This window comes from Cuculus canorus, chromosome 2, assembly GCF_017976375.1.
Source record: "Cuculus canorus isolate bCucCan1 chromosome 2, bCucCan1.pri, whole genome shotgun sequence".
Lineage (NCBI taxonomy): Eukaryota > Metazoa > Chordata > Aves > Cuculiformes > Cuculidae > Cuculus > Cuculus canorus.
The window spans coordinates 70,469,960-70,479,303 of record NC_071402.1 but is presented as its reverse complement, the minus strand read 5'-3'; positions in this window follow the sequence as shown (position 1 = coordinate 70,479,303).

Here is a 9,344-nt window from a genome sequence, read left to right as displayed (position 1 = left end):
GTATTTGCGATTTTACAGCCCTAGGCCAAACACAACAAGTAAGACATAAAAACATCCTGTGGCAACTCAAACAATCCAAGTTTGTTATGCAAAGGGGTAAAATTTTTACCTGCAGTGGAGGAGAAGAGCCATTGTGCCTGTTACAGCCAAAATAAAAGTGACAGAGAAACACCTGCGATACCCTTTTTTCTGGTTTTCAAGTGAGTAAATCAACATTACTAATGACTGGCCTTGGCAGCTCTCATGTCTAATTACCAGCCGTGCTTGGACATTATCATCTAATATTAATACCACTGGAAACTCTTATTACACTCAGTTTATCATGATGTCATGTCTGGCTTCTTATCTTTGTTCTCCAAGTCTGCATGGTTAACCTAGACCAGTATACCTCCCTGCTTCCAGATTGAGCTGGCATTTTTAGAGCCTTTTTGCTGAGGAGAGTTTTAAGAAAATCATTGCAGGGCAAGCAAGGCATTGGTAGACATTATCTTTGCTCTACAATTGGCTTTATACTGTCCAGAGTCTCTTTTTTATATTATACACATCAGAATTTAATCTTTGTACATAAGCACAACCCCAGTGGTCAGCTAATGAAGCTGAATTTTAATCATAATGTGTTTTGACCTGAAAAGTGCTTTTACTGGCACTGACTGAGAGTTAGATGAGCAACGAGAAGCACTCTAGCACTGCACCTGTAACACCCAATAGGAATAACCCACAGACACAAGACCTTTGCCATTCAAGCCTATGTATCAGTGTTAGAACCATGCTTTCTGGTAGCTTTAATAAGCAAAAAAGGAAAAATTGTCTCTCTGTATTTAAACGAATGACCTTAATATTTCTGAAGGGAAACTGAGAAGCCGTCCAATTCAGAAGAAAACTTAGTCTAAGGATTACAACATCCTACATGTTAGGTTCTACAATACTAAAACTCTACGAAAAGGTGGAATGGGATGCTAACTCAAGGTCTACATACTATCCTGTGGGCGGCCTAGGCTTTGAATGTCACATTGAGACTACAGAAAACCAAACTACTGTACTAATTTCTAGGTTAAACACGTGGCAGGCAACAGAAGCTTGTTCTTTCATGCTTTGAGTGCATCAGCAGTCAGGTACCCAGAGGAACAGAGCTGCAGGGAGGAGGGAGGAACCAGCCCTTGAGGCTGAGACATGTTTTGGCTTCCTGTTGGTATTAACTTCATGTAAACATGTCCTGTTTCCACAGAAATTGATATAAACCAGGCATTTCCCATAAGCCAGTTGGCTTGTTGGCACCACTTATGTGCTTTCTTCCCCCTTGGCAGATGGGTCCCACATTCTTCAACCTCTCTGTCTTGGCTCTCCTTCATTGTGCTGGCAGCAACTGCTGCAGCATCGCTTCAGAAACCAGGTACTTTTTAGTGGTACAAACTGCATGACCCTACTCTGTATAGAAGAGCCACATTAATCACAGAAAGTGCTTCCAGGAAGGCTAATGACAGGAAATGGACCCAGGCACTGATGCTTTGCATATTATCTTTTACTGCAAGGAGCTTCCCTGCTCTTCAATTAAACAACATTCAGAGGAAGTACTGGTTACAAACCTTCTCCACCATCATTCTTAACAGCTGGCAAAGCAGTTAATTCGGCCCCTTGATGATGTTGCATGACCACAGAAGCAGTGGAGGAGTGGATGCTGTCATCAGGTGCGATAAGTTAGAAATGACTGCGCACACAAAATGACTGCACAGACAAAAATGACTTTTTTGTCATTTTTGACACAAGTTTGTAGCTTTCTCACAGAAACCTGCTTTGAGGTCCCTAGCTCCCATGCACCCCTTAGCTGCCCTCTATTATGGTCACATGAAGAAAACTATACTGAATGTAACTTGGGAGCCAAAATCATGGTCATGCCACTAACGTATACAGGTCTCCCCTCCAGAAGAGGGTAGATGCAAATCCTGAGCCATCATGCACAAGTTTGGGTACAAGTCTAATATGAATGAAGACATTGCATTTCCAGCATATTGTTAAACATAACAGCAAGCCTGCTCTGAATCAAGTTACTTCAGTCTTAAAAGGGAATGAGTTACGAGTGAACATTGAAGGATTCTATACAGATCATCCTTCAAAATCACAAATAGCTTTACTGCATCCAGGACATAAATATGCATACATACAGATACATAAAACACGTAGCTGATCAACACCTGGAAGGCCTTTTCCAACTGTTTTCACTAGCATGGGATTTTTTGCTAAGGCATATGTATTTGGTTTTCCTTTTTCTCTGCAGTGCAAGTGGCAAGAAACAGGCCAATTACAGTTCCAAATATTTACATTATTTGGATTTCTTTAAAGTGGATTAAGCAATATCAGAATATACATGCCACAAACAATGAACAGCTGAGCAACTAGGGCTAAACGAAGATCAAAGGGCATATATGCATCTAAGTGTGCTTCCTCTAACTGTTTTTTGCTTGTACAGTAAGCACTAGGATCTGTCTATAATAAAAACAGTATAGAGTGTGGGAATTATGGAAAGGAAAGTGGGGAAGACAAATAGAATTTTTTTTTACATCAACCTTCATATATGAGCTTTTCTTAGAAAACATAATAATCTTCCAGAAAACAGAAAGTAAAGATTCTCTTAACATTAAACACTATTTTCTCCAGTATGGTATCTGAGCAAAAATCTCTGTCTGGTGTCAAAAGGAAAACAAAATATGAAGCTGATAGCTGCTGGGAAGTTCAAACAACCAAGCAAGGGCTTGAGTTGGGTAAAACTCAAAAAGACTTAAATAATACAAAGCTGCTGGGTCTCCAGCCCGCACAGGGGAATAGTATGGAGCTCCACAGTTTCCCTATGCGTGTAACAGGATACTCCTGACTTGGACACTCCAGCTTACTGCCTTGATTCACTTGCTTTCTCTTGCTGGTTACTGGTCTTTCATGCATCTCTGAGAGGATAAAAATATTTTTAATGTTATCACCTGTTTAGGTAGCTGCAGGAGTTAAAAAAAAAAAAAAGACAAATAAACATAAATATTTTGTTCCTTCCAACACTATACAATGTTCTTTGAGTTTCTGAGTTCAAGAGAGCAGCTGTGGTGCATGGTGAGGGCAATTATCTCTTTTCTTGCAAAGTAAGCAAGAACCCTGGACATATCTGCAATTACTTCAGATCCCATCACTGGTAGTTTACAGTCGTTTCAGTCTATCAGATCTTTTTAAGGTGACTGTTCTTGTTTCTACAGGATACATTTTCTCAGGACCCACAAACCTGCAACTTTGTATGAAGCATCACAAAATTTCAGTGCTCCTCAACTGGCTGCTTGCTCCCTTGGGATGCATTTGTATAACTTGTCTCAACGAAGCCGTTCTCAGTCCACCTGTGAGGAGGAATTGTTATTTTCTCATTTGAATGTTGAAGTAACACCAGGTGAGACAACAAAGTATGCCAGATGGAAAGGTCAAGACAGCACAGTCTCATTTACAGGACTCCAAACCGCTTCAGGGTTTTGCCTCCTCTCAGCATTCGAGTTCCAGCTGTGTCCCATTTGCTGGTGACAGAGAATTGTCAACCATGAGAAGGAGGGCAAGATGCCAGATGGGATCAGCCATTTCACACCCCTCTCCAAGTCCCAACAGGTCTCAGATGGTGAGGGAAAGCAGATCCTCCTCTGAAGTCTGCGGTTCTCACTGACCTCCCTCCCCTGCCCCTATAACCAGCAGGACAAAGGAAACACCTCTACCCACACACAGCATCGCAGACATCTCTTCTGCTGCTATTCACACCACCAGTTCCTTGTATTAGGCCATGATGTGAAACACCAAATGAAAAAAAAAAAAAAAAAAGCAGCAGGATATGTGCAGCACAGCTAAAGGTCACTGCTGCATGTGAATTCACTCTTAAAAATAATTAATTGAACAACAGTCTGACATTTACCCTGCAAAGGGATTTTCAAAAGTTTGCTTGCTGAAGCCTGACGTTCACAGGCTGAAATGTTTACTGCTGGGGGAGAGGAGGATCATTGTTATTCTAGAGCAAATAAAAGAAAAGGGATCAAATTGAACTCTAAGTAAAGGAGGCAAAAAAACCACTCCAGGTAAACCTTGCATTAGATTTGCTCTGCTTTGCTCTTTCTCTGTGCTTTGTTTCATGGGACCAGTGAATACCATTAGGGCTGGACAAGGATTTCCAAAATAAAAGTAATTTCCGCTTGCACATAATGTCTTTCCTCAGGGCTCACGTTTCACACACCTTTTCCTACCTCAAAAATATTTTTATTACTGTTATTTGCTGGAATGAGACACCAAATAATGGTCAGGCAGTTTTTTTTCAAGGATACAGAGGAAGAAGGAATAAAAGAAAGGAAATTGTGGTATTCTCCTCCTTACAACTTTTTAACTGGTAGCCCAATTGCAAGCAATCCCTCTATGTCACAGATGGGCTGAAATGAGTGGCCTGATCAGCATCAGGGGCATATGAGGGGCCAACAACCTAAACCAGTTCCTTTTTATGCACTTGGCTTCTGCACATCCATGGACCATCGATTTTCTCTTGGCTATATGCACCCTTTTTAGCCCTGGAAGGAACAGGCAACAGCCTCATTATAAATTATGTCAAGCACAGTGGTTGCTCACCCAGAAGCCTGTTTCACACAATGTTCATTAAGTATTTTATCTCACAGAGAAGCTAAAATGTGAATTTGCATTGTGGACTTGGACCAGACCCTCTTCCATTTACAAGGCATCTGAAATTTGAATGGAGTGCATATCAGAACATCTCATCCTGTAACCAGCTTTCTCTTAATTAAAAAAGCAAAAAAAAATCAAAAAACCCAAAACCACAAACATCTAAGAAAACCTTTCCTCCAGCTGCACAGAAACTCAGTTTCTTTAGTAATATCTGGTGTGGATCTTTGCCTAATGCTGTTTGGGAATCCACATACATCCCTTCTTCTGTGTCTTCCTTATTCATGTACTTAGTGACAACCCTATGGGACCTAGAAACCAAGTCAGGTAGGGTTCCCTTTAAAAAAAAGCTATTCTGACTGCTTTCCGCAAGCTGCATTCATATTTATCTGCCCAATGTTCTTCTGCCTACAAGCTCCATCATCTTGCTACTGCTGCAAGCCAGTCTCACTGCCTTGTGGTTCACAGGATGCCCTCTAAAGCTTAATTTATAAACAAAGTTTACAACAAGGGATTTCAAATCTCCTTTAAAGAAACAAACTTTTCTTCTGCAGTGATACCGATTTTAAGTTTTGATAATGAAAGTCTCAGTCTGAGGTCTGTATATTCTTCTAGTTACAGGTGAGTCTGTGACTCTCAGCATGATAGCAACTGCAAGCAAAAGCTTAACTTACAAACCACGTTTTGCTTAATCACCTGCTATTTGTTGAGTAATGCATAGTTTAAAGGGAGTCTCATACATTGGTACTTTGAAAAACCTGGCATTAGAACATACATCTCCCAAATCACAATATAAAGCAAATACTTTTCTTTAAACAGTATACATTTTCTAACATATTTGCATAACTGGATTTTGTATGATCACAATTACAATCTGCTTTCTGGATACACAATATGCACAGCATCATACTGCAGGCTGTGTGCAATGTAAAGATACTCAAGCCAGACTTTCCAGCTCTGCTCCTGTATAGATATCAGGGAAAGCAACAAGGCTGGCTACTGTGTCAGAAGCGTCCCTGCAGTCACATGAGACCAACTAAGTAATCAACCTCATCAGTTTACAGCTAGCTCCAAAATTAATGGTGCAACACTTATTAAAGCAGGCCAAGATTAAGAAGCAGGTAGACTTGAAGATTTATTGCAAGTGCATTTAGATCAATTATTTTAAAAAATCGTTTTCATTTCTTAAAGGTACACTATGAAGCCAGTTATTCTTACAGCTCACAGGCCAGATGTGGCCCGGAACCTCTCGTACATCTTGGCTTTGGATCCCGGCTCCCCTGCCTACTGTGCAAATTTATTTTGCTCGACCTCTGTGACAAATTTGGGTGTGGTACCCAGCCAGTCAGCACTGGAGTCATTTACAGACTACTCATTTCTCAAGCACAGACGATGCACAGACATACGTGGCAAGTTTCTGAAAATCCAGTACTAAAATTCTGTAATTCCTTTATCTACACCCTTCATCACAGTTCCTCCTGTTTACACGCTCTGATCAATCTGATCAAGACAAGTTTAATTCTGTGTGTTTCTTACAATGGGTTGTTCTACTGGTGCTGTTTTGAACACAACCGGCTCCATTGACTGCACTTCATCTCAGCAAAGCAAGGCACAACGCTGTTGCTCTGGTGCTCAAAGGGGCTGCACAGAACTTTTCCAGGAAAGAGGGCTCCTTGCAGTGCTGACCAATGCAGCCAGGCACCCCATGGGAAGTGGCACATCCTCCCCCTTACCCTCATCAAGGAGGATCTGAGGAATTCAACTAGCACTGATTTCCAAATGCAACAGTCCGTACCAAAGAATACTAAAGAAACAGAGCACACTCGTGCTTCGAAAAAAAAGGCCCTGGACTAAAATTAGATTAAGAGATAGGAAGGAAAGAGCAGGCATTAGCAGTCAGTTTTGAAGACAGAGTCATCAAAGAAGCCTCCCAGGAATCAGTGCCGGAACTGTTTCTAGCCAATATCTCTCCCAGAGATGCTAGTGAATATTGAAATAACCATATTTTTGCATGATGCTGAGTTCTTTTTTTTTCTGTCTGTGTCGATGGCAAAGAATTTCAGAAGGAGCTGAAAAGAGCTGAACAGGCACAAAGATGACAGGTGAGCTTTAGTGTCAATGCAAGCAAAGAAATACGCCTAGACCAAAAATAACCTATTTGTGCATACACAATGTGAAGCTTGGAAGAGGCAGTTACAGCTTAGAACAAAGATCTTGGAGTGATCATTGACCAGTCCTGGAAATTTCTGGTTCAGCGTACAGGATCAGACCAAAAGAAAACACCAGGTGTGAATGCCTACATCTTGAAAATGGTGTGTGGCTTGAGTCTCTGCATCTCCAGAGGGACATAATGAAATTAAAGTACAGAGAAAGGTAACTAAATTGACAAAGTGGGCAGTGCAGCTGTCCAACAAGAGATTACAAAAGCCTGTAACTTCAACTTGCAAAGGACAAAGCTGAGGAACGTCATGTCACTTTATTTGAGTTGTGTTGTATAACATTAAAGTTGGTGGTCATGCTGAGTGCCGAACTGTTGTTCACCAGATCCTACATTGCAGGAACTAGACAACACTCAAGGAAATTGGATGGAAACCAGCTTAAAAATGTAAAAAGAAAACAGTCACATACATACAAGATACTGAGCTTCTGGGACTTGCTGCCACAAAAAAGAGTAGAAGTCAATAGTACAAGCAGGTTAAAAAAGGAATTAAACAAATTCATAGACAACATATAAATCATTTCTGAAAGAACTAGGTAAACCTGTATTCTGTATAATTTTTATGATGGTGATTGTGGATGTTGCAGAACTACAAAGGGCATAGACCAACATAAGTGGCAGGGCTTGCACGGTCTCCTTAACCCACACCTCCTGTTGCCATTAAAATCAATGCAAATTTTGCAATCATCTTCAAATGAAGTCAATACACCACAGAATCACCATAAGCTCCCACATACATACCATGAATGGGACTTCATGGTAACCCAGTAGGCTAAAGGCTGTGATGGATTAAAACCTGCATGGCAAAGAGGTTCACACTCAGAAACTTCAGAGAACTTCTACAATTTTGACTGGATAATCCACTTCCATCATACATAGCAGCAGAGTGGACCTCCAAAATTTGAATGTGAACATTACTGCATATTGCTTACAAAAATACAAGAAATAAGTTGCTGACACTCCACCATGCACTTCATTGTAATATAATACTCTGGTTCTGCACATTTTTCTGTCAATATCCTAAAGAAACAGTGTCTTGACCTTCAAATTTTAGGATGGAGACAGACAAAACAAATCATCTGGGAAAGAGCCATGAACAAATAAGATTTGTTGGGCTGAATCGAGGTTTACCTAAGCTTTTTTTCTCTTGATTTAAAGGATAGGAATGCACCAGAAGGACACTCTCAAGATCAATATTGCCATATAGAAGTATCTGCAGAATATTCACTAACCTCTGTGTCTTTATATGACACCTTTTTAAACAATGGAAATCCAGACTACAATAAAAAAACAAACCCTGCATACTCAGCTCTTCCAGCAACATCACTTTATCGCTTATTCATCTGTTTTGAATTGAGCCTGTCACAGAGAATGAGCAAATCTGAAGGAACGGGCCATTTATGATGGTTTACTAAATCTTTCCTATACCAGTTTTCAGTTAGAAGTGTAGTACTAGTCACAGTAAAGAGCCTAAATCATGCCCTGTATGTCAACTGATAATGTCAAAGGTAAGACACAAGGGAAACATTGACCTTTGCAGCTGTTATGCTATGAGCCAGCAGTGTGATCAGGTGGCCAAGAAAGCAAATAGCATCCTGGCTTGTATCAGAAGTAAGGTGGGCCAGTAAGACTAGGGAAGTGATGGTTATCCTGCACTTGGCACTGTTGAGGCTGCACCTTGAATGCTGTGTTCAGGTTGGGGCCCCTCACTACAAGAAGGACACCGAGACTCAGTCCTCTGCAGTTCAAGCAGTTTAACTGCAAACTAATGGCTTCCTTTTTCTATCCCGGAGACTGTGAAGGTTGCAGGAATTTTCTAGGTCCCATTTATGTGTTTCCGCCAACATTTTGCTACCAAGTTATGTTGGTAAGGAGATCTGAAAAGAGGCTTGAAGGAATGCAGATGAGTATTATATCTCAAGAATCAGACTACACACTTAACCCACTAACACATCCTGTTTTTCATTGCAACTGAAGTATTAACCCCACACCCCCACAATTCTGCTAAATTGACTAATGCGTCCTAGTTAACATCAGGAACCACCCAGCCTGTTTAGATTCCTACACCTCTCAAAACTGAAGTTGATATAAAGATAGCAATAGTTACTTCTAAGGGAACTGAAACACTAATTACAGCTACTGGATGCATGTAAAATTGTATTGATATTTAGTTCTAGAAGCAATAAACGTTTACCAAGACACATAGTCACCTTTTGAACCTCCACATGAACTTGTGAAAAATACTGAAAACCTGTTTGCTTCATGGAAAAAAAAAAAAAAAAAAAAAGAAAGTAAATTGTAGATATAAGTTAGCGTTAGAGATTCACTAAAAAAAAAAACACCTCACCTCCTTACCACAATAATGCATTTGTGTGGGAGCAATATCTTAATTCCTCTTTAAGGCTCAAATTACACAAACCCCCTTTACTTAGCAGCCAAGATACTTTCTGAG